We start from the raw sequence: 26,752 nt of genomic DNA on the forward strand, positions 1-26,752 counted from the left end.
TCCATATTCTAATAAGCACAATTTCTGTGCAGAAGTATAAACTATTTTTTCCTCCTCTAAGTAACAACTGTTCTCAGTAATTTATTTGTAACCTCCATTATAGTTTAAATAAGGGAAAAATCACAGGAGCAGACTGATGAATCTTAACAGACATTCTTTTATGATTATGTATAAAGTAATAGCACTTAAAAAGATAATATACTTCATAGAAATACAGCAAAAGCACATATAAGCAGAAAAAATAAACCTTAGCATCACTGGCTTAGAAGACAAAACATAAAAACAAGGGCTTTTCAAAGTGAAGTCAATGGAAATATTGATAACTGAAGTGGTTTTGCATACACAGGTCAGACATTTTATGGATCTGGGAGCCACTATGTTTTGTTATCCCAGGTAGGAAATAAATAGTAGTTTTAGTTGCTCTCAGTCCTGAAAATGTCTGCATCTCAATTGCTTAATGTACTAATGGTGCATAATGCTACCCAATAAATGTTTGAGAATGGTTGAACAAATGAATTGCAAAGTCGATAATGATGCAGTCCATGGTTTTGTGAACTTATTAGGTTAAAGCAATGTATTTTGACACTAGATCTGTATATCCATGATATTTTCTTAGGTAAAACTGAGTATACATTATACAGTAGTAATCACAATCATTGTGATCATCTAAAAAATACCAGTGCCCTCCACTCTAAGAAATCCTGATTCAATTGCTCTGGGATAGTACTCTTAAAATCTCCCCAAGTTATGCAATTGTGCAGCCACAACTGAGAACCACAGGAATGGTTCTGTATTACCAAGTTGCTGTATTACCAATTAAAGTTTATGATCACCACCTGTAAGCAGGAGGTAGTTATCATCAAGCATCTATTTCCAGCAGTAATCCAAGTAGAACAAATTTTTTGGTAACACTGATGTTGCAATGGTGGACATATTTAAGATAGACTTAAATAGACTCAGGCAGTGAATCTTTATTATTTAACAAACATATATTGGGTATCTAATTTGTGGGGACAGTGTCCTGGCACTGGCCACCCAGTAAAGTGCAGGGTAGATAAGGTCTCTACTGTAATGGAAGAGACTACCCTGCCCCATACCAAAGTACTTAAGAGTGACACACACATATAAAAATTAGTGTGTGGTGGGAATATCAACTCTAGATTAGTGACTCTGGACTGTCCTTCTTGGAGGGATGACCTTAAATTGGAACAACAGGGGTGAAGAGAGCATTCTAGGCAGAGGAAATATAATGAAAAAGACCAAGAATGACAAAGAGCTTTTGAGGTTGAGGAACTGAAAGAAGGTCATTGTGGTTGGACTGTAATGAGTGGAGGGGCAGACTTAGTCCTAGCTGAAACTGGTGAGGTATGTTTGCTCTGGACCATGAGAATGGGGATCCTTTATATTTAAAAGATTTAACCTCTTGAACAATGTCAATTTCCTATTCTCTCCATTCAATTTTTTTTTTTTTTCCTCTATCACCAGCCTAGGCAAAGCCACCACATCTCTTTCCTTGTTACTCCTACCTACCCCTTATGGAAACTAGCATAGTCCCTTAAAGATAAATAAAATCTGATTATGTCATGATACTGCTTAAAACCTTACAATAGTTTTTCATTGACCAGGAAAATGTCCATAGCTTTCACGTACTCTCTGGAGCATTCTCTCCTCTCTCAGATCATGTGATCACTGTCACTCTCCCACCTTCTCTAGCCATATTGAATTTCTTTTAGTTGTTCCAATTTACCAGACTGTCCCACACAGATTTCCTCCTTGCCTGCTTGTCATGTGTGATTTAACCTGGTCATCTGAGAACTTAGATATATAATTGTTTTGTTTTGTTTTTTTTGTCCCAAGTTAGAGTATAAACCAACATGTAAGCCTCTAGCATACAACCTGACCTTTATTTATTGAATTAACCTATAAGAGAAAAGATAATAGCACTGAGATTTTTTTACCAAAAACTCCTACACTGATCAAACACCTGAGCTTTTCTTCAAATAATTTCCGTCAGAAAACTGTAGTTTTTTATAGAAGCACGTGGTAATTTTTATTCTACATATAACAATACTTTTTCAAATAAAAAGCTTGTGATATTGTTAAAAACTGAGGGATTTTCTAAGCTTTGAAAGAGATCAGAAAGTGATGGGTAAAGAGCGAAGCACCCTTCACACAACTCTGTGAGCACAGAACTAGTCATTTACTACACACAACACTTAGCCACTTCCACAACTCACTCTGACAAATCTTACCACAAAACCACATGCTCTTCCAATTGCTTGACAGAAGTTCAACTTGAAAAGCTTTCCTTCAGTGTAGATTTTCTGTATGTTTCCAGTTAGTGATAGAAGTAAAGCCTGTCACAGCTTGTGTGGGCTTGGCTCTCTTGAGGTACTTGGGGACCCAAATAAGGAACCAGGGGAGGCATGAAACATGAGAATAAGAGAAACCATCAGAAACCAGAAAATAAGACAACCCACATGGCTGTGATGCAAGTCAGCTCTCCTTTGAGAACCTGGATAACATTTTATGTGGTCTCTTTTCCAAGGAGAATGATCTGGTAGGTGAGAAAAGACAATATTTGCCAAGCAGTAGAAATGCTCAAAACTTAGGCATGGAGTGAATTACATTTTGAGATGGTTAGTTTGGAGGAAGATTGGATTCCTGGTAGCTCTAAACTGTGGAAAGAGGTGAGATGGCAGAAAGAGGCTGTGTGACTTTTTGAAAGACTTCTGGACCGGTTAAGTGATGAAGTGTTCAAAGCAATGCTTCATTTCCCCAGGGATGCACCGACTGCAATAAAATTGGAAATCAGGCAAACACAATCATAAAGAAGGTGTAAGCCTAGTGGGGGGAGAGTGGCAAGGGGTGAAGATCCGGTTCCACTGGCTGACAGGTTCCTTGGGTTCCACACAGATACAGCTAATATTCTAAGGGCTGAAAACTTAATTCTAACCCCCCAGTTAGCAATAAAGAATGAAGCTGCAGCTGACTGCCATGTTAGCTGAGGATTGTGGCACAGGACTTGAGAGAGCCAAAGCTTGTTGTTTGAAAGGATTTCAATAGCTGTTAAGACCAATCATGGAAGTAATTATGGGATAGGAAAAATTACGTTTATCGGTTCTTCTCATTTGATTTTGCTGCCTTGATGTGTCATTCTGGCAACCCAAGTTGGCTTTTTCCAACTTAGTTCTCCGCTATAATATTGCATACTTCTCAGACATCCTTCCCTCTTTTTATTTATTTTTTTTTAGAGATTATTTATTTATTCGAGAAAGAGAGCACACAAGCAGGGGGATTGGCAGGCAGAGGGAGAGAGAGAAGCAGGCTCCCCACTGAGCAGAGAGCCTGATGCGAATCCCAGGACCCTAGGATCATGACCTGAGCAGAAGGCAGACACTTAACCGACTGAGCCACCCAGGCACCCCTCAGGCATCCTTTTTTTAAGTGAAATATTAGCATTCAACAGATGTCTCTTTGCCCTGTTTTTAAAGCACTGACACTGAAAAATGCAGTCCCTCAGGCAAGGAACAGAGAAGGAAAAGCTTAGGAAAAGAGATAGCATGATGTTACAATCACAACTTCTGGAACCAAATTGCCTTGGGTATACATATTAACTATGTAACCTACATGTGGCCTCAACGTCCTTGTCTGTAAATTGATAACAGTAACAGCAGCATTTACCTTGCTGGGGGTGTTGTAAAGATTGAGAGAATATAAGCAAATTGCTAGGAATAGTACTCAGAACAAACTAGTTTTCAAGAAATCTTAGTGATTATTGCTTTTTGGAATTACTCAAATCATAGCATTACAGTAGCTTTCTACTCACCCAGTGTAGGATGAGAAGTCAGACCTAAAAGATGTAAACACCTCTGAACCGCCCAAACCCATGTAACATTACCTTTAAAATTTCTTTTAATGGAAATATAGTTGACACACAACGTTAGTTTCAGGTTTATAACATAGTAATTTGACAAGTCTATACCTTACCCTATCCATACATAAGTATAGCTACTGTCTGTCACCATGCAACACTGTTACAGTATCATTGTCTGTGTCCCCTATGCTATACTTTTCATTCTTGGTGACTTATTCATTCCATAACTGGAAGTCTGTATCTCCTACTCCTCTTTCCCATTTTGCCCACCCACCCTCTGGCGACCATCAGTTTCTTCTCTATATTTACAGGTCTAATTATATTCTACTCATTGGTTTGCTTTTTCTGTGGTTTCTTTTTTGAGGTAAGTGAAATCATATGGTATTTGGCTTTCTCTGTCCAACTTATTTCACTTAGCATTAATACAATCTATGTCCATCCATGTCGTTGGAAACGGCAAAATTTCATCCTTTATGGTTGAGTAATATTCCTTTGTGTGTGTGTGTGTGTGTGTACTATCTTCTTTATCCATTCATTTATAGATGGACACTTGGGCTGCTCCCATATCTGGGCTATTGTAAATAATGCTGCAATAAATAGGAGTACATATATCTTTTTAAAGTAATGTTTTTGTTTTCTTTGGGTAAATACTGTATCATATGGTACTTCTATTTTTAATTATTTGAGAAAACTCTATACTGTTTTCCACAGTGGCTTCACCAATATTACATTCCCACCAACAGTGCACAAATGTTCATTTTTTTCCCCACATAACTCACCAACATTTTTATTCATGTCTTTTTAATTCTAGAAATTCTAAAAGGCGAAAAGTGAAATCTCATTGTAGTTTTGATTTGCATTTCCCTCATGATTGGTGATGGTGAGCATCTTATGTGTGTGTTGGCCACCTGTCTGTCTTCTTTGGAAATGTGTCTATTTCCGTCCTCTGTCCATTTTTTTTAAATATTTTATTTATTTGTCAGAGATAGAGAAAGAGAGAGCACAGGCAGGGGGAATGGCAGGCAGATGTAAACACATCTGAACCACTGAGCAGGGAGTCCAATGCGGGACTTGATTCCAGGATCCTGGGATCATGACCTGAGTTGAAGGCAGATGCTTAACCAACTGAGCCACCCTGCCATTCCCCTCTGTCCATTTTTATTTTTTTATTAACATATAACGTACTATTTGTTTCAGGGCTACAGGTCTGTGGTTCATCAGTCTTACATAATTCACAGCACTCACCATAGCACATACACTCCCCAATGTCCATCACCCAGTCACCCCATCCCTCCCACCCCCCACCACTCCAGCAACCCTCAGTTTGTTTCCTGAGATTAAGAGTCTCTTATGGTTTGTCTCCCTCTCTGGTTTCATCTTGTTTCATTTTTCCCTCCCTTCTCCTATGATCCTCTGTCTTGTTCCTCAAATTCCACATATCAGTGAGATCATATGATAATTGTCTTTCTCTGGTCGGCTTATTTTGCTTAGCATAACACCCTCTAGTTCCATCCATGTCATTGCAAATGGCAAGATTTCATTTTTTGATGGCTGCATAATATTCCATTTTACACACACACACACACACACACACACACACACATATCTTCTTTATCTGTGTGTACACACACCCCATATCTTCTTTATCCAGTCATCTGTTGATGGACATCTAGGCTCTTTCCATAGTTTGGCTATTGTGGACATTGTTGCTATAAATATTGGGGTGCATGTGCCCCTTTGGGTCACTACATTTGTATCTTTGGGGTAAATACCAGGTAGTGCAATTGCTGGGTCATAGGGTAGCTACATTTTCAACTTTTTGAGGAACCTCCATACTGTTTTCCAGAGTGGTTGTACCAGATTGCATTCCCACAAACAGTGTAGGAGGGTTCCCCTTTCTCCGCATCCTTGCCACATCTGTCGTTTCCTGACTTGTTAATTTTGGCCATTCTGACTGGTGTGAGGTGGTATATTATTGAGGTTTTGATTTGTATTTCTCTGATGCTGAGTGATGTTGTGCACTTTCTCATGTGTCTGTTGGCCATTTGGATGTCTTCTTTGAGGAAATGTCTGTTCATGTCTTTTGCCCATTTCTTGATTGGATTATTTGTTCTTTCGGTGTTGAGTTTGATAAGTTCTTTTCTTTTTTTTTTAAGATTTCATTTTTATTTATTTGACAGAGAGACACAGCAAGAGAGGGAACACAAGCAGGGGTAATGGGAGAAGGAGAAGCAGGCTTCCCACAGAGCAGGGAACCTGAAGCAGGGCTCAATCCCAGGACCCTGGAACCATGACCTGAGCTGAAGGCATACACTTAATGACTGAGCCACCCAGGTGCCCTGGTAAGTTCTTTATAGATTTTGGATACTAGCCCTTTATCGGATATGTCATTTGCAAATATCTTCTCCCATTCTGTCTGTTGTCTTTTGGTTTTGTTGATTGTTTCCTTTGCTGTGCAAAAGATTTTTATCTTGATGAAGTCCCAAGTTCACTTTTGCCCTTGCTTCCCTTGCCTTTGGTGATGTTTCTAGGAAGAAGTTGCTGTGGCTGAGGTCGAAGAGGTTGCTGCCTGTGTTCTTCTCAAGGATTTTGTTGGATTCCTGTCTCACATTTAGGTCTCTCCTCCATTTTGAGTCTATTTTTGTGTTTGGTGTAAGGAAATGGTCCAGTTTCATTCTTCTGTATGTGGCTGTCCAATTTTCCCAACACCATTTGTTGAAGAGACGGTCTTTTTTCCACTGGACATTCTTTCCTGCTTTGTCAAAGAGTACTTGACCATAGAGTTGAGGGTCCATCTCTGAGCTCTCTATTCTGTTGTTATTGATCTGTGTGTCTGTTTTTGCGCCAGTACCATACTCTCTTGATGATGACAGCTTTGTAATAGAGCTTCAAGTCCGGGAATTGTGATGCCACCAGCTTTGCTTTTCTTTTTCATAATTCTGGCTATTCTGGGTCTTTTCTGGTGCCATGCAAATTTTAGGATTATTTGTTCCATTTCTTTGAAAAAAGTTGATGATATTTTGATAGGGATTGCATTAAGTGTGCAGATTGCTCTAGGTAGCATAGACATTTTCACAGTATTTGTTCTTTTAATCCATGACCATAGACCTTTTTTCCATTTCTTTGTGTCTTCCTCAATTTCATTCATGAGTATTCTTTTTTTTTTAAGATTTTATTTATTTATTTGAGAGAGAGAGAATGAGAGATAGAGAGCACGAGAGGGAAGAGGGTAAGAGAGAGAAGCAGACTCCCTGCTGAGCAGGGAGTCCGATGTGGGACTCGATCCTGGGACTCCAGGATCATGACCTGAGCCGAAGGCAGTTGCTTAACCAACTGAGCCACCCAGGCACCCTCATTCATGAGTATTCTGTACTTTTCTGAGTACAGATTCTTTGCCTCTATGGTTAGATTTATTCCTAGGTATCTTATGGTTTTGGCTGCAATTGTAAATGGGATCAACTCCTTAATTTCTTTCTTCTGTCTTGTTGTTGGTGTATAGAAATGCAACTGATTTCTGTGCATTGATTTTATATCCTGCCACTTTACTGAATTCCTGTATGAATTCTAGCAGTTTAGGGGTAGAGTCTTTTGGGTTTTCCACATAAAGTATCATATCATCTGCAAAAAGTGAGAGTTTCACTTCTTCTTTGCTGATTTAGATGCCTTTTATTTCTTTTTGTTGTCTGATTGCTGTGTCTAGGACTTCTAGTACTACGTTGAACAGCAGTGGTGATAGTGGACATCCCTGCTGTGTTCCTGACCTTAGGGGGAAAGCTCTCAGTTTTTCCCCATTGAGAATGATATTCGCTGTAGGTTTTTCATAGATGGCTTTTATGATATTGAGGTATGTACCCTCTATCCCTATACGCTGAAGTGTTTTGATCAAGAAAGGATGCTGTACTTTGTCAAATGCTTTTTCTGCATCTATTGAGAGGATCATATGGTTCTTGCTCTTTCTTTTATTAATGTATCACATTGATTGATTTGCGGATGTTGAACCAACCTTGCAGCCCAGGAATAAATCCCAGTTGGTCATGGTGAATAATCCTTTTAGTGTACTGTTGGATCCTATTGGCTAGTATCTTGGTGAGAATTTTTACATCCATGTTCATCAGGGATATTGGTCTGCAGTTCTCCTTTTTGATGGGGTCTTTGTCTGGTTTTGGGATCAAGGTAATGCTGGCCTCATAAAATGAGTTTGGAAGTTTTCCTTCCATTTCTATATTTGGAACAGTTTCAGAAGAATGGGTATTAATTCTTCTTTAAATGTGTGGTAGAATTCCCCTGGGAAGCCATCTGGCCCTCCGCTCTTGTTTGTTGCGAGATTTTTAATGACTGCTTCAATTTCCTTACTGGTTATGTGTCTGTTCAGGTTTTCTATTTCTTCCTGGTTCAGTTTTGGTAGTTTATACATCTCTAGGAATGCATCCATTTCTTCCAGATTATCTAATTTGCTGGCATAAAGTTGCTCATAATATGTTCTTATAATTGCTTGTATTTCTTTGGTGTTGGTTGTGATCTCTCCTCTTTCATTAATATTTTATTTATTTGGGTCATTTCTCTTTTCTTTTTGATATGTCTGGCCAGGTGTTTATCAATCTTATTAATCTTTCAAAGATTTCAAACCAGATCCTAGTTTCGTTGATCTGTTCTGTTCTTTTGGTTTCTATTTCATTGATTTCTGCTCTGATCTTGATTATTTCTCTTCTCCTGCTGGGTTTAGGCTTTATTTGCTGTTCTTTCTCCAGCTTCTTTAGGTGTAGGGTTAGGTTGTGTATTTGAGACCTTTCTTGTTTCTTGAGGAAGGCTTGTATTGCTATATACTTTCCTCTTAGCACCGCCTTTGCTGCATTCCAAAGATTTTGAACAGTTGTGTTTTCATTTTCATTTGTTTCCATGATATTTTTTAAATTCTTCTTCAATTTCCTGGTTGACCCATTCATTCTTTAAGAGGATGCTCTTTAGCCTCCATGTATTTGAATTCTTTCCGACTTTCCTCTTGTGACTGAGTTCTAGTTTCAAAGCATTGTGATCCAAAAATATGCAGGGAATGATACCAGTCTTTTGGTACTGGTTGAGACCTGATTTGTTCCCCAGGATGTGATCTATTCTGGAGACTTTTCTATTTGCACTAGAGAATAATGTGTATTCTGTTGCTTTGGGGTGGAATGTTCTGAATATATCTGTGAAGTTCATCTGTTCCAGTGTGTCATTTAAAGCCTTTATTTCCTTGTTGATCTTTTGCTTAAATGACCTGTCCACTTCAGTGAGGGGGGTGTTAAAGTCCCTGACTATTATTGCATTATTGTCAATGTGTTTCTTTGATTTTGTTACTAATTGGCTTATATAATTTGCTGTTCCTATGTTAGGGGCATAGATATCTAAAATTGTTAGATCTTCTTGTTGGATAGACCCTTTAGTAGGATATGGTGTCCTTCCTCATCTTTTATTATAGTCTTTGGCTTAAAATCTAATTTGTCTGATATACGGATTGCCACCCCAGCTTTCTTTTGATGTCCATTAGCATGGTAAATTGTTTTTCACGCCCACACTTTCAATCTGGAGGTATCTTTGGGTCTAAAATGAGTCTCTTGCAGACAGCATATCAGTGGGTCTTTTTTTTTTTTTTTTTTTTTTTTGTCCAATCTGATACCCTGTGTCTTTTGATTAGGGCATTTAGCCCATTTGCATTCAGGGTAAGTATTGAAGGACGTGAATTTAGTGCCATTGCATTGCCTGTAAGGTGACTATTACTGTATATTGTTTCTGTTCCTTTCTGGGCTATGTTACTTTTAGGCTCTCTCTTTGCTTAGAGGACCCCTTTCAATATTTCTTGTAGGGCTGGTTTTGTGTTTGCAAATTCTTTTAGTTTTTGTTTGTCCTGGAAGCTTTTTATCTCTCCTTCTATTTTCAGTGACAGCTTAGCTGGGTATAGTATTCTTGGCTGCATATTTTTCTCATTTAGTGCTCTGAATATATCATACCAGTCCTTTCTGACCTGCCAGGTCTCTGTGGATAGTTCTGCTTCCAATCTAATGTCTCTACCATTGTAGGTTACAGATGTCTTGTCCTGAGCTGCTTTCAGGATTTTCTCTTTGTCTCTGAGACTTGTGAGTTTTACTATTAGATGTTGGGGTGTTGATCTATTTTTATTGATTTTGAGGGGGTTCTCTGTGCCTCCTGGATTTTGATGCCTATTTTCTTCCCCAAATTAGGGAAGTTCTCTGGTATAATTTGCTCCAATATACCTTCTGCCCCTCTCTCTCTTTCTTCTTCTTCTGGGATCCCAATTATTCTAATGTTGCTTCACTTTATGGCATCTCTGGAATTCTCCCCTCGTGATCCAGTGGTTGTTTTTCTCTCTTTTTCTCAGCTTCTTTATTCTCCATCATTTGTCTTCTATATCACTAATCCTCTCTTCTACCTCATTTACCCTAACAGTTAGAGCCTCCATTTTTTATTGTACCTCATTAATAGCCTTTTTTATTTTGACTTGGTTAGATTTTAGTGTTTTATTTCTCCAGAAAGAGATTCTCTAGTATCTTCTATGCTTTTCTCAAGCCCAGCTAGTATCTTTATAACCATCATTCTGAACTCTAGTTCTGACATCTTACTAATGTCCATATTGATTAGGTCTCTGGCAGTCGGTATTGCCTCTTGTTCCTTGTTTTGAGGTGAGTTTTTCCATTTTGTCATTTTGTCCAGACAAGAATAGATGAATGAAAGAACAAAATGATAAAAGGGTAAAAACAACCCCAGAAAAAATATGCACTAAACAAATCAGAGGAGACCCAAAACTGGGGGGAAAAGAAAAAAAAAAAAAAAGAATATGATCAAGCTGGTGAATAGAAAAGAGCCACACACTAGATTTTGGGTGTATTTTGGTCTGTTAAAAGAAACTGTATCCCAAAATTTTAAAGAAAGAAAAACATATATATATATATATATGTTTTTAAAATTTTAAAGAAAGAAAAACATATATATATATATGTAATAAGGTTAAATACAATGAAGGGATAAAATATGACTGTAACAATGAAAATTAAAAAAGATTTTTAAAAAGGAATTGATAAGATTTTGGTTGAAAAAGGAAAGAAGAAAAATTCCAAAAAAGAAAAGAAAAAGAAATAGTAAAAGAAAAAAAGAAAAAAAAATTAACTTTGAAAGACTGAAGAATCATGGGGATAAAGCCATGAATTGTAAGTGCTGTATTCCCCTAGTGCTGGAGTTTTGCACTTCTCATTGATCAGTAAACTTGGTCTTGGCTGGCTGTTCTTGCTGATCTTTCTGGGGGAGGGGCCTGTTGCAGTGATCCTCAAATGTCTTTGCCCGAGGTGGAATTGCCCTGCCCTTGCCAGGGGCCAGGCTAAGTAATCTGCTTGGGTTTGCTCTCGGTAGCTTTTGTTCCCTGTAAGCTTTCTGTACAGCTTTGGAGGATGAGAGTGAAAATGGCGGCCTCCCAATCTCTGCCCCGGAGGAGCCGAGAACTCGGGGCCCCACTCCTCAGTGCACCCACAGAGAAAAGCAGTCAGTCACTCCCGTCTCCCCGGTCTCCGGCTGCACTCTGTGCTCACCCAGCCTGTGACCGAACATCTCTATCTCTGGCACCCGACCCCGTGTGGAGTCTCCAAACCCAGCAGATCCCTGTGGTGCACTCCTGCACCACTCCTCCCTGGGGGAGGAAGGGGAGTCTCCCTGGATCTGCCACTTGTTGGGTCCCTGCTGGAGGAACAGTGGCCCGACTATGCCATGGATCACAATTTATGGCAACCCTGAGCTGAGAGCCCACTCCTTGGCTCCATCTTTGCAGCAAGCTTCCCCACTCTGAAACCTGGGAGCTCTTCACTCAGGCACCCTGGGTCTTTCTGTGACCCCGAGGGTCCTGAGACCACACTGTTCCAGCAAGGGTTCCATCCCCAGTTTAGCCACTGGAGCAATGTCCCTCAGTGGAGCAGACTTCTAAAAGTTCTGATTTTGTGTTCTGCTGCTCTATCACTTGTGGGTAGCGGCTGACGGAGCCTCCCTCCCCCTGCAGTCTATATTCCCAAATATTGCCTTGGATTCACTTCTCTGCGGGTCCTACCTTCCAGAAAGTGGTCTCTTTTCTGTTCAGAGAATTACTGCTCTTCTTTTCTTCAATCTCTTGTTGAGTTTGTAGGTGTTCAGAATGGTTTGATAACTATCTAGCTGAATTCCTGAGACCAGTTGAAATTTAGGTCTCCTACTCCTCCACCATCTTGCTCCTCCCACCCCTCTGTCCATTTTTAAATGAGATTATTTGGTTCTTGCTATTGGGTCGTATAAGATTTTTGTTTTTTTTTTTTTTTTTAGCTGTATAAGTTTTTCATATATTTTGATATTAACCCCTTACTGGATATGTTATTTGCAAATATCTTCTCCTATTCGGTAGGTTGCCCCCCTTTTTTTTTTGATGGTTTCCTTCACTGTACAAATACTTGGTATTTGGATATAATCCCAATAGCATATTTTTGCTTCTGTTTCCCTTGTCTGGGGAGACATATCTATAAAAATATTGCCATGGCCAGTGTTAATGAAATCACTGTCTATATTCTCTTCTGGGAATTTTATGGCTTCAGGTCTCATGTTTAGATATGTAATCCATTTTGAATCTATTTTTATGTATGGTATGAAGAAGTGATTCAATTTCATGCTTTTGCATGTAGCTGTCTAATTTTCCCAGCACCATTTATTGAAGGACTCTCTTTTCCCCATGGTATATTCTTGCCTCCTTTGTAATGGATTAATTAACAATGAGTGTGGGTTTATTTCTGGCCTCTCTATTCTGTTCCATTGGTCTATGAGTTTATTTTTGTGCTACTATCATACAGTTTTAATTATTACATCTTTGTAGTATATCTTGAAATTTGGGATTGTGATATTTCCAGCTTCGTGTTTGTTTCTCAAGATTTCTTTGGCTATTTGGAGTCTTTCATAGTTCCATACAACTTACAGTAGTTTTATTGTGGTTCTGTAAAAAATGCTATTGGTGTTTTGATAATTTGCATTGAGTCTGTAGATTACTTTGGGTAGTATGGGTATTTGAACAATATTAATTTTTCTAATCTGTGAGCGTGGAATGCCTTTCCATTTGTGTGCATTTCAATTTCTTTCATCAGAGTTTTATGGTTTTTTAGATATTTTGCCTCCTTCATTTTATTCCTAGGTATTTTACTTTTTGGTACAATTGTAAATGGAATCATTTTCTTAATTTCTGATACTTCATTTTTAGTGTATAGAAACACAACTGGTTTTTCTATACTAATTCTGATTCCTGCAACTTACCTAATTAATTTATTACTTCTAATAGGTTTTTGGTGGAACCTTTAGAGTTTTCTACCTATAGCATCATGTCATCTGCAAATGTTTAACATCTACAGTTTAACTTCGTCCTTTCTATTTGGATGCTTTTATTTCTTGTCTAATTGCTGTGGCTAGGACTTCCAGGACTATGATAAGTAAAAGTGTTGAGAGTGGACATTGTTTTCTTCTTCTTGATCTTAGAGGAAAAGCTGTCCATTTTTCACCACTGATTATGATGTTTGCTATGGGTTTCATATTTGTGGAGGTTTTTTTTTTTTTTTAAACATGAACGGATGTTAAATCTTGTCAAATGCTTTTTCTGCATTTATTGAGATGACCATATAATTTGTATCTTTTGTTATCTGAATGTGGTGTATCATGTTGGTTGATTTGTGCATATTGAACCATTCTTGCGTCCCCAGAATAAATATCATTTGATTGTGGTGAATGATTCTTTTAATGTTCTGTTGAACATGGTTTGTTTATATTTTGTTGATGATTTTTGCATTTATTTTCATCAGGGATACTTACTGTAGTTTTCCTATTTTGTAGTATTTTTTTGGTCTGGTTTTGGCATCAGGATAATGTTGGCTTGTGGAATGTGTTTGGAAGTTTTCCTTTCCCTTCTTCTTCTTCTTTTTTTAATAGTTTGGAGAGAATAGGTATTAATTCTTCTTTAAATGTTTGGTAGAATTCACATGGGAATTTATCTGGTCCTGGACATTTGTTGGAGTTTTTGATTACCAATTCAAGTGTATTTCTAGTAATAGTCTCTTTAGATTTTCTATATCTTCCTGATTCAGTTTTAGAAAATTGTATGTTTTTAGGAATTTATTCATTTTGTCTAAGTTGTCCAGTTTTGACATGTAATTTTTATATTCTCCTATAATCCACTGTATTTCTGTACTGTAAGTTGTTACTTTTTCATTTCTGAATTTTTTTGTAGTCCTCTCTCTTTTTTGATGAGTCTGGCCAAAACTTTATAAATTTTATCTTCTTAAAGAATAGCTTTTGGTTTTGTTGATCTTTTCTAATTTTTTAAAATCTTGTTTATTTCTGCTCTGATCTTTATTGTTTCCTTACTTCTACTAACTTAGGACTTTGATCTTCTACTTCTTTGAGGTGTATGGTTAGATTGCTTGATATTTTTTCTTATTGCTTGAGTTATATCTGTATTGCTATAAATTTCCCTTTAAAACTGCACTAGTTGTATCCCACAGATTTTGGATAGTTGTGTTTTCATTTTCATTTGTCTCCACGTATTTTCTATTTTCTCTGATTTTCATTGACCCTTTGGCCATTTAGCACCAGGTTGTTTAGCCTGCATGTGTTTATTTTTTTCCATTTTTCTTTTCTTGTGATCAATTTCTAGTTTCGTATAGTTGTAGTCCAAAAAGAGGCATGATACATTTTCAGTCTTCTTAAATTTATGGAGAATTGTTTTGTGGCCTAATATGTGATCTATCCTGGAAAATATTTCATATGAACTTGAAAATAATGTGTATTCTTCTGTTGTTTTTGGATGGAATGTTTTCTACATATCTGTTAAGTTCATCTGGTCTAATGTGTCATTCAAAGACACTGTTTCCTTGTTGATATTCTCCTAGATGATCTATCCATTGATATAAGTGGGGTGTTAGACTCCCCTACTATTATTGTATTATTGTCAATCTCTCCCTTTATGTCTGCTATTACTTACTTTATGTATTTAAGTGCTCCCATAGTAGAAGTATAGATATTTGCATTTCTTACATCTTGTTGTTGAATTGACCTTTTTATCATTATGTAATATGCTTCTTTGTTTCTTGTTTCACTCTGTTTTAAAGTCTATTTTGTGTGACCTAAATATTGCTACTGTTTTATTTTTGTTTTCACTTCTATTTGCATGGTATGTTTTTGCATCCTTTCCCTTTCACTCTATATGTGTCTTTCAGTCTGAAATGAATCTCTTGTAGCAGTGTATAGATAAGTTATGCTTTTTATCTATTCTGCCATTCTGTGTCTTTTGATTGGTGATTTAGACCAGTTATACTTAAAGTAATTATTGATATATATACACTTATTGCCATATTGTTTTCTGATTATTTCTGTAATTATTCTGTTTCTTTTTTCTTTTGTTCTTTCCTTATGGTTTGATGGCTTCCTTTATTGTTATACCTGAATTTCTATTTATTTTTTTGTGTATCTGTTATAGATTTTGGTTATATGATTACCATAATGTTCATATATAGAATCGTAAGTATATAGCGGTCTATATTAAGTTGATGGTCATTTACATTTGAACACATTCTAAAAGAACTTTTTTATGACCTCCTTCAAGTTTTATGCATATGTCATATTTTATATTTTTCCAGTCATAATTTTCTTCTAATTATGGTCTTTTCCCCTTAAAGTCCCTTTAACATTTCTTGTAAGTCTGATTTTTTGGTGATGAATTCTTTAATTTTTGTTAGAGAAAGACTTTATCCCTTCTCAATTCTGAATGATAATCATCCTGAGCAGAGTATGTTTTCTTGTTGTTGTTGTTGTTGTTGTTGTTCTTTTATTTATTTATTTATTTATTTTTACTTTCTGGTTTTAGAATATAGCATACCATTCTCTTCTGGCCTGCACAGTTTCTGCTGAAAATTAGCTGATAGCCTTATGGTATTTCCCTTATATATAACTTTTGCTTTTCTCTTGCTGATTGTTTTTAAAAAATTCTCTTTAACTTTAACCTTTGACATTTTTTTTTAAAGATTTTATTTATTTATTTGAGAGAGAGAATGAGAGAGAGAGAGAAAGCATGAGAGGGGGGAGGGTCAGAGGGAGAAGCAGACTCCCTGCCGAGCAGGGAGCCCGATGCGGGACTCGATCCCGGGATTCCAGGATCATGACCTGAGCCGAAGGCAGTCGCTTAACCAACTGAGCCACCCAGGCGCCCCAACCTTTGACATTTTAATCATTATGTGTCTAGATGTGGACAAACTTGGGTTCATCTTTTATGGAAGTTTCTTAGCTTCTTGGATCTAGAGGTCTATTTATTTTCCCAGTTAGAGAATTTTTCAGTTATTATTTCTTCATATACGTTTTCTTCCCCTTTCTCTCCTTCTGGGACCCCTATAATGTGAATGTTATTTTGCTTGATGTTGTTCAAGAAATCCCTTACACTATCTTCATTTTTTTTTTTAATTCTTTTTTTATCTTAGTGTTGTTTGGGAGCTTTCCATTACCCTGTCTTCCAGATTACTGATTTATTCTTCTGCATCTACTAATCTATTGTTGATTCCTTCTAGTGTTTGTTTTTTTTTTTTTTAATTTTAGTTATGGTATTCTTCTTCAACTCTGATTGGTTCTTTTTTATATTTGCAATCTTGTTGAATTTCTGAGATCCCCCACTGCTCTTTCCAGTCTGGTGAGCATCTTTATGATCATTACTTGAAACACTTTATCAAACATAATGCTTCTCTTCACTTTATTTATTTTTCTGGGGTTTCGTGTTGTTCTTTTTTTGGAGCATATTCATATGTCTGTCCATTTTGCTTGACTTTCTGTAATTGTGAATTAGGCAGAATAAATACTTTTCCTAAATGTGAAAGAATGGTCTCATGTATGGTCAACCCCTGTATAGAGTATGCATACCAGATGACTTTGGCTGGCTGGTTGGAGCTGTGGCTGGGGTGGGCTGGGAGTCCTGGGGCACACTCTGTTAGGGTTTCTTTGAGATGGCCAGAGCTGAAGTGGGCATGGGCTTGGGCAATCAGGGCTCTCTGCATAGAGGATACCCTGGCAGGATAGGTGAAGCTGAATTGGATATAAGCCTGGGGATCCAGGGCTCTCAACATAGAGTGTACCCTGGCAGGATAGGTAAAGCTAAAGCGGGCATGGGCCAAGGAAGTCCCTGGTTTCTCTACACAGAGGACACCCTAACAGTATAGCTGAAGCTGAAGTAGATGCAACCAGGATATCCCATGGCTCTCCATACAAAGGGCACACTGGTAGGGTAGCTGGAGCTGAAGCAGGGCATGAGCCAGGGGGTACCAAATGCTCTGCACAGGAGGTACCCTGGTAGGGCAGGTGGAACCAAGGCAGGGTACTCCATTCAGGTGGCACCCTGGTAGGCCAGTTGTAGCTGAAATGGGCACTGTCTGTGGCAGTGCCAATGCTCTGCACACAGAGGGCATCCTGGGAAGACAGCTGAAGCTGAAGTGGGTGCAAGCCAGGGTACCTTGGGGTCCTTAGTACAGGGGGTGCCTGGCAGTGTGATTGGAGCCAAGGGACCATGGGCTGCGGTGTCCTAGGGCACTCCACAAGCAGGGCACCTTGGTGGATTAGCTGGGGCCAAAGTGTGGTATAGGATGGGGGTCCTGGGGTGCTCCACAGAAGAGGCACGTTGGCCAGGTAGCTGGAGCCAAAGCAGTCATGGGTCAGAAGGTCCCAGAATGCTGTGTGCCAGAGGTGCCCTAGCAAGCTATCTGGAGCCAAAGTGGTAGGGGCTTGGAGTGTTCTGGGTTGCTTTGTGTCTCTTTCCCCTTGGCACAATGACTGGAGCTGTAATGTGTAATGAGCACTGACAAGGAGTGTCCCGGTGTGTGCCACCCTGTGGGCTGCCTTTGTGCTATGGCTGGGGCTGGTGTGGGCTAGAGGTCTGGTGCTTATGAGGTGGCAGGCCAGCTATGGCACCTGGAACACTGCTCTTCTCTGCTCTATCAAGATTGGGGGCAAACATCACCTGTGGTGCTTGCCAGCCCTTCTGACCTAGATAGATTTCCAGCAGCTCCCCCACTATTTGGTGGAGTTTTAAGGCTGGATCTTTTCTATACCGATTGCTATTTGAAACAGCAGCTTTTTTTTTCTGTGCCCCAGGGTGGATGAATCTGCTCAAGGTCCCTCAGCCCTATCCTTCCCCACAGTAATTGGCAGCTTCCAGACTGAGGATTTCCCTTCATTACTGTACCTCTGTCTCTTTCGCTGTTCTCTGTGTGGTCTGTCTTTGTGAAGAAACTGTCCAGTCAGTCCTCAGTTTTTCTTCAGGAGGAATTGCTCCATAAATCAGTGTTGGTTTGGCATGTCAATGGAGAAAGTGAGTAAAGGGTCTTCCTACATTGCCATCTTGGTCCAGAACTCTTATTTAGTCCCTGTGGCTTTATCTTTGTACTCCACATCATGTGTAAAGTACTTAACATATCTGAAATACTGAATGTTCAACTACCTATAAATAAGTTTCTTACATACACACTTTCACTCTTTAGATAGAGCTAAGTCTCCAATAATGATCTAAAGATGTTAGTGGTTATTGCTAAAGCCTGGCTGAATTTATCTTGCTGTCTTTTATCTTTCCTTTGACTTTATAGTACTTGAAAAAATTGATTTGTTTTACAAATAACTACTGTGTACTTTGTCTTTCTTAATTTGGGCAGCATTTTTTTTTCTCTTTTCTTTCCCTTCCCACTCTTAATACCTCAAGTGAGGCTTTGTCTATGTGTGTAATGAATTCACATTACAGTTAGTTAAATAAGATGTGTACAGAAAAAGGTAAATGGTTTTCAAAATTAGACTTAAATAAGACAGAGTAATCAATGAATAGATAGATAAAAGAACCCTAGCCTTTGAATTGTTTTGTTTTTACTAAGTTATCTACACAGTGAGATCTGAAATCATCATTCTTAAATAAATCACATTTTAAAAAAACTGCAGCCTGTCTGATTTTTGCATTGATTTAATATGTACAAGCTTTTCAGGTTTTTGAACATGGATTCTGGAAACAAATCTTCTATCATTTACTGTGTGATGTTGGGAAAATCACTTAAGTTCTCTATGTTGTAGTTACACCATGAGCTGTATGAGGATAATAAAATTACTTCCCTTAGAGGGTTATGTTGAAAATGATGTGAATTAATTATAAAATGCTTAGAACAATGGCTCACATATAGCAAGAGCTATATAAATGTTTGCTATTTTTAAAATATAAGAATCACATGGCAAGAGTAAATTCCAATAAGGTGATCTTTATACAGTATAAAAAGAGAAACTGATAGAATTGTGAATTTGTCTTTTGAATTTTCATAGAATCAAAAGAGAGAGCCAGAAGAGTGTGTGTGTGTGTGTGTGTATGTGTGTGTATACACATGTGCGTATGCACGCATGTGTATGTTTGTCTATTTTGGCTCCTTCTTTAATATAGCAACTCTAGTTCACACTCCATTTAGCTAAATGAAAGATGTTTACACACCCTTTAAGGCTGTTGCTCTTCCAGTCCCTCTGGCAGCAGATACAAGAGAATAACATCCTGCTTTGCATGGCTAAAGGTACCTCAGCTGCAAAAACGTTGTATTGAATGTGTTTGAGGAAATAAATGACAGGCTCTTCTCACAAAGACTGTATCATGTGTAAGAGAAGTTTAGTCTTTACCTTTCAATTTTCCGTGCAGTTAGCTATTATCCTGAAACATTCCTGGATTCCGAGAATGCAATCAGCAGCTTCAGGAACTGACAACATTTATAAGCTCCAACTGAGTGGTTTCACTCTGTTGATCCTCAGTTCCAAAGGATACATGAGGGTTTTGGTCACAAGTGGAAAAAAATTTGAATTCGTGTTTCAAGTGGAAACCTCTTTAGCCATTTTAATGTACATGTTGATTGGAACAATTTCACAGAAGGGGTATTTTAGAGGGTTTTATATAAATTAAAGGATCCAGGGGTGACTTATTCCAACTTTTTCCCATTCCTCAGTGATTTAGCTTAAAACAATAAAATTTGTAGTATTTTTTTTTTTTATTAAACCATGGTTGACATATAACATTGTATTTAGTATCAGGCGTACACCATAGTGATTTGACAGTTCTATACATTACTCCATGCTTACCACAATAAGTATAGTCACCATACATTATTATAATATTATGGATTTATTGCATATGTTGTACTTTTCATCTCTAAAACTTATTTATTTTATAACTGGAAGTTTGTACCTCTTAATCTCCTTCACCTATTCTGCCCATCCCCCCACCCACCTTCCCTCTGGCAACCACCAGCTTGTTCTCCACATTTTTGAGTCTGTTTCTGTTTTGTTTTTTAGATTCCACATATAAGTGAAGTCATATGGTACTTGTTTTTCTCTGAATTATTTCACTTAGCATAATACCCTGTACTCCCATCTATGTTGTGGCAAATAGCAAGATCTTATTCTTTTTTATGGCTGAGTAATATTCCATCATATGGATATATATATATATGGGGGGGTGCATATCTTTTCAAATTACAGTTTCTGTTTTGAGTAAAAAAACCAATAGTGGAATTACTAGATCATATGGCATTTCCACTTTAATATTTTTATGGCATTTTTAAAATTTATTATATACATGTATATATATATTTATTTGATTATAGTTGACATACAATTTACATAAGTTTCAGATGTACAACATAGTGATTCAATAGCTATACATTATGCTTTGCTCACAAATGTAGCTATCATCTGTCACCATATAATACTATTAAAATATCATGGTCTATGTTCCCTATGCTGTACCTTTTATTCCTGTGACTTATTCATTCCATAACTGAAAGCATGTATCTCCTCTTCCCCTTTCCCCCTGCCTTTGGCAACCATTGGTTTGTTCTCTATAGGTCTGATGCTGCTTTTTGATTATTTGTTTGGTTTTTTAGATTTCACATTTGAATGAAATCATATGGTATTTGTCTTTCTTTGACTTATTTCACTTAGCATAATACCCTCTAGGTCCATCACTGTTGTCACAAATGGCAAGATTTCATCCTTTTTCATAGCTGAGTAATACCCGTGTGTGTGTGTGTGTGCGCGCATGCCTGTGTATAAATCTATTTTTTCATTCATCCATCAGTGGACACTTGGGTGGCTTTCATATCTTGGCTATTGTTAATAATGCTACAATAAACAGAGGGGTGGATATATCATTTTGAATTAGTGTTTTCATTTTTTGGAGGTAAATACCAAGTAGTGGAATTACTGGATCATATGGTAATTCTATTCTTAATTTTTGGATAAATATCCATACTGTTTTCCACAGTGGCTTTACCAATTTACATTCCCACCAACAGTGCACAAAAGTTCCCTTTGTTCCACATTCTTGCCAACACTTATTTTTTCTTGTCTTTTTTATTCTAGTCATTGAGAAAGGTGTAGGGTGATATCTCATTGTGGGTTTGATTTGCATTTTCCTGATGATTAGTGGTGTTGAGCATCTTTTCATGTCTATGGTCACTTGTGTGTCTTCTTTGGAAGCCTGTCTATTCAGGTTTTCTGCCGATTTTTAATCAGATAATTTGTTTTTTTGGTATTGATTTGCATGAGTTCTTATATATTTTGAATATTAACCCCTTATCGGATAATATTATTTCCAATTGTCTTCTCCCATTCAGTAGGTTGCCTTTTTGTTTTGTTGATGGTTTCCTTCACTATGCAAAAACTTTTTGATACAGTCCCAGTAGTTTATTTTTGCTTTTATTTCCCTTGCCTGAGGAGATCTATTTGTAAAAACATTACATTAGCCATTGTCAATGATATTACTGCCTGTGTTCTCTTCTGGGAGTTTTATGGTTTCAGGTGTCACATATAGATCTTTAATCCACTTTGAGTTTATTTTGTGTATAGTGTAAGAAAGTGGTCTAATATCATGCTTTTGTATGCAGTTGTCCAATTTTTCCTGCACCATTTATTGAAGGGACTCTCTTTTCCCCATGTGTATTCTTTCTCCTTTACATTGATTAATTGACCATATAAATGTGGCTTTGTTTCTGGCCTCTCCATTCTGTTCAGTGGTCTGCATGTTAATTTTGTGCTGGTACCATATTGTATTGGTTACTATGTCTTTGTAGTGTATCTTGTAATCTGGGATTGCGATATCTCCAGCTTTATTCTGTTTTTTTGCAAAATTGTTTTGACTATTCAGGGCCTTTTATGATTCCATACAAATGTTAGAATTATTTGTTCTAGTTCTGTGAAAAATGCTATTGACATTTTGATAGGAATTGTATTTGTATCTGTAGATTGCTTTGGGTAGTATGGACACTTTAACAATACTAATTCTTCCAGTCCTGATTATGGGATATTTTTTCCATTTGTTTGTGTTATCTTCAATTTTTTTTCATCAGTGTTTTATAGTTTTCAGAGTACAGGTCTTCCACTTCCTTGGTTAAGTTTATTCCTAGGAATTTTATTCTTTTTAGTATCATGGTAAGTGGAATTGTTTTCTTAATTTCTTTTCTTGCTATTTTGTTATTGGTGTATAGAAATACAACCAGTTTTTCTGTATTTTGTATCCTGCACATTTACTGAATTCACTTGTTACTTCTAATATTTTGGTAAAGTCTTTAGGGTTTTCCATGTATTGTATTGTGTTATCTGAAAATATTAACAATTTAACTTCTTACTTTCCAATTTGGAAGGCATGTATGTATGTATGTTGCTGGATTGATTTGGCTAGGATTTTCAGTACTATGTTGATAAAAGTGGTGAGAGTGGACATCCTTGTCTTGTTCCTGATCTTAGAGGAGAAACCATCAGTTTTTCACAATTGAGTATGTTAGTTGTGGGTTTCTCATATTTGTGGAGGATTTATATAATGAATGGATGTTGCATTTTGTCAAATGCTTTTCTGTATCTACTGAGATGATCATATGGTTTTTATTGTTCCTCTTGTTAATATGATGTTTCCTGTTGATTGATTTGTGAGTATTGAACCAGCCTTGCATTCTTAGAATAAATCCCACTTTGATCATGGTGAATGATCCTTTTAATGTATTGATAAATGAAGTTTGCTAATATTTTATTGAGGTTTATTACATCTCTTTTCATTAGGGATATTTACCTGTAGTTCTGTAGTTTTATTTTTTTTTTGTAGTCTCTTTGTCTCATTTTATATCAGGCCTTGTAGAATGTATTTGGAAGCTTTCCTTCATCTTTTATTTTTTTTGAATAGTTTGAGAAGAATAGGTATTAATCTTTCTTTAAATATTTGGTAGAATTCACCTGTGAAGCTGTCTGGCTCTGGAATTTTCCTTGTTGGATGTGGTTTGTTTGTTTTTTGGGGGGGATTTTTTTTAATTTAACTTTACCACTAGCAATGGTATTTTCAGATTGTCTATGTGTGTTTCTAGAAAGTCATTTTTTTCTAAGTTGTCCAATTGTTTGGAATGTAATTGGTCACAGTGGTTCCTCAAAATCTTGTTTTTCTGTAGTATTGGATATTACTTTTATTTCTTATTTTTATTTGGATCCTCTTTTTTTTATGAGTCTGGATGAAAGTTTATACATTTTGTTTATCTTTTCAAAGAACCATCTCTTGGTTTCATTGATCTTTCTTTTCTATTGTGTTTTAGCAGACATTTCATTTATTTCTACTCTGACATTTATTATTTTCTTCCTTCTACTGACTTTGGGCTTTGTTCTTCTTTTTGTATTTCCTTTAGGTGTAAAGTTAGATTGTTTGAGATTTTATTATTTCTTGAATTAGGCTTGGATAGCTATAAATTTCCCTCTTATAACTACTTTAGCTGCATACCAAGGATTTCAGATACTTTCCTATTTGTCTCCATGTATTTTTTGATTTCCTCATTTCTTCATTGACCCATTGGCTATTTAACAGTATGTTGTTTAGCTTGCATGTTTGTGGGGTTCATTTTTTTTGTTTCAGTATTTTTTTCTTGTGATTGATTTCTAGTTTTATACTGTCATGGTCACAAAAGATGCATGATATATTTCAATCATCTTAAATGTATTGACTTGTTTGTAGACTAACATGAGATCTATCCTGGAAAATGTTCCATGTGTACTTGAATATAATCTGTATTCTGTTGTTTCTGGATGGAATTTCAGTGTGTATCTGTCAAGTTCATTTGGTCTAATGTGTTGTTCAAAGACATTGTTTCTTTACTGATTTTTCACTCTGGATTATCCCCTGCTGTAAGTAGGGTGTTTAAGTCCCCTACTATTATTGTATTACTGTTAATTTCTCCCTTTGTGTCCATTAATATTTGCTTTATGTATTTAGGTGCCCTCATATTGGGTGTGTGTGTGTGTGTGTGTGTGTGTGTAAATATATGAATGATATATCCTCTTACTCGATTGACACTTTTATCATTTTGTAACACCCTTGTCTCTTGTTATAGTCTGTTTTAAAGTCTGTTTTGTATTTTTTTTTCCTGCCATTTTCATGGAATATCCTTCTTCATCCCTTGATTTTCAGTCTCTATATGTCCTTAGGTCTGAAGTACTCTCTTGTAAACAGAATATAGGTGGGTCCTTTTTTTTTTTTTTAATCTATTCTACCATTGTATGTGTTTTGACTGGAGCATTTAGACTAGTTACATTTAAAGTAATTATTGATAGGTATGCAATTACTTCCATTTTATGAATTGTTATCTGGTTTTCATAGTTTTTTTTTCTTCTCTCTTTCCTTATGGTTTGATAGCTTTCTTTATTGTTATGCTTGAACTCCTTTCTCTTTATGTGTGTGTGTGTATGTGTATCACAGGTTCTTGATGTGTGGTTATGATGTGGTTCATATATAAGATCCTCTGGGTATAGCAGCCTACATTAAGTTCATGTTCTAAGTTTGAGCACATTATAAAGCACTAAATTTTTATTCCCCCTTCCATGTTTTATGTACATGATATCATACTTTTTATCTTTTTACTTTGTGTATCCCTTGAATAATTTCTGTAGATATACTTAATTTTACCACTCTTTTGTTTTAACCTCCATACTGGCTTTATAAGTACTTAATCTTTTTCTATGTTTGCTTTTACATGTGAATTTTTTCTTTTATAATTTTCTTCCAACTATGGCCTTTTCTTTCTACTTAAAGATTTTTTTTCCCAGATTTTATTTGATAGATAGATAGCGAGAGATAGCAAGAGATAGAAAGAGCACAAGCAAGGGGAGCTGCAGGCAAAAGGAGAGGGAGAAGCAGGCTCTCCACTGAGCAAGGAGCCTGATGTGGGCCCCGATCTCAGGATCCTGGGATCATGACCTGAGCTGAAGGCAGACACTTAACTGACTGAGCCACCCAGGTGCCACGTAAAGAATTATTTTTAACCTTTTTTAAGGCTGGTTTAGTTGTGAGGGATTCCTTTAACTTTTGTTTATCTGGAAAACTCTTTATCTCTCCTTCAACTTTGCCAGGTATAGTATTCTTGGTTGTAGATTTTTGTTTTTGTTTTTGTTTTTGTTTTCTTTCATCACTTTGAATATTTCATGCCATTCCCTTCTGGATTTCATTTTCTCCTCAAAATTCAGGGATACTTTATAGGGTTTCCCATGAGCTTGCTAGTGTGCAAGGCTGACCCACATCCTGGCTGTTTGTATTCAACAGCTCTGACGGCTATGGGTGCACTGAAGGGTAGGGCTGCTCCCTGTTCAGCCAGCTAAGAGGCCTGGCTGCAATAAATGTGTGCGTGCTGGCATATCAGGTTATCTTCCAACCCCCAAGGCAGGAATCATTTTGGAGAGGCACCAGTACCAGCTGGGGCTGCCTGCTGGTTTGGTGAGGCAGGAGCCACTTTGGAGGGTGACCTGCCAAGGCAGACAGGTTGGGTGGGACAGTTCTGGAGGGTAACATCAGGGAAGCTCACATAATGCAATCAATGTAAATGGAGAATGTTAGAACTGGCTCCCATAAGCATCCAGCTATCTAGGCTGGAGGAGCACAAGAAAATGGTACACCAAACTTTTGTTCTTGGGGAAATGTGCAGAAAGGGGAAATTTGACCCTTTGCCACAAGTCCTAAAATTAGTCAGTAAATCTTCACATGTATTCCAGGTGCTTTCCAAGCTGTTGTTTCATGGCTGTATCCCCAGCATAGTTATTTAAAATACTGGGGACTCAGTTTCTTATTGCCCCCTGGGTTCTCCTGAAGTTAATCCCTGCTGATTTTCAAGGCCAGATGTTATGGGGACTCATCTTCTCAGTGTGCATCCCCAGGGCCAGGCATACCTAGTATGGGATCCAATCCTCTTACTTCGTGGTGCTTGTGATGTGTCTCCCATTTTTGGTCAGTTGTGCCAGGGGTTTGGTTCCTGATCCCATCTCTGCTCCCTTTATACTTTTTGATGTAGTCTCTCTCTATGACTAGTTGTAGAAGATCTGTTCTGCCAGCATTTGGATCATTTTCAGAGGTAGTTGTAACATAGTAGTTGTTGTCTTGGTGTGTCCATAGGACAAGGTAAGCTCAGGATCCTCCTACTCTGCCATCTTCCCTGCCCTCCTCTAAAATTTCAGTATTTTCATCAGGAATATTGAAGTAAAACTTCTTCCCTGGCCTGAAAATAAAATATTTTCAAAATTTGGGGGAAGAAAGGAATCAAAAAAGGACACTTAGTTCTCTATCAGTTAGTTCTTTTCACAATAATTACACATAAAAACCATCTCCAAACTCAGTGACTTATTTCTCAGTCACAATCTGCAGGTCTCCAAAGTTAGGCTAATCTAGGCAAGGCTTAATTGGACTTTGCTTCAGTATGTGGGTTGAATTCAAATCTGTTCCACATATCTCTCTTCTTTGGACCAGCAATAATATGTATTTAAGGCATGTTCTTT

General features: G+C 37.3%; 1 long non-coding RNA gene across 1 annotated transcript in view; it reads left to right on the forward strand.

Moving 5' to 3' along the window:
- The window catches only part of LOC141374841 (uncharacterized), a 98,336-nt gene that overhangs the window by 37,557 nt on the left and 34,027 nt on the right, over positions 1–26,752 (forward strand). The window contains exon 2 of the long non-coding RNA XR_012381981.1: positions 6,058–6,219. This is a non-coding gene — a long non-coding RNA (uncharacterized lncRNA). The remainder of the gene's footprint in view (positions 1–6,057; positions 6,220–26,752) is intronic.

Source organism: Callorhinus ursinus, unplaced genomic scaffold (genome assembly GCF_003265705.2).
Source record: "Callorhinus ursinus isolate GAN/ISIS: 27379988/994484 unplaced genomic scaffold, GSC_fseal_2.0 scaffold2, whole genome shotgun sequence".
Lineage (NCBI taxonomy): Eukaryota > Metazoa > Chordata > Mammalia > Carnivora > Otariidae > Callorhinus > Callorhinus ursinus.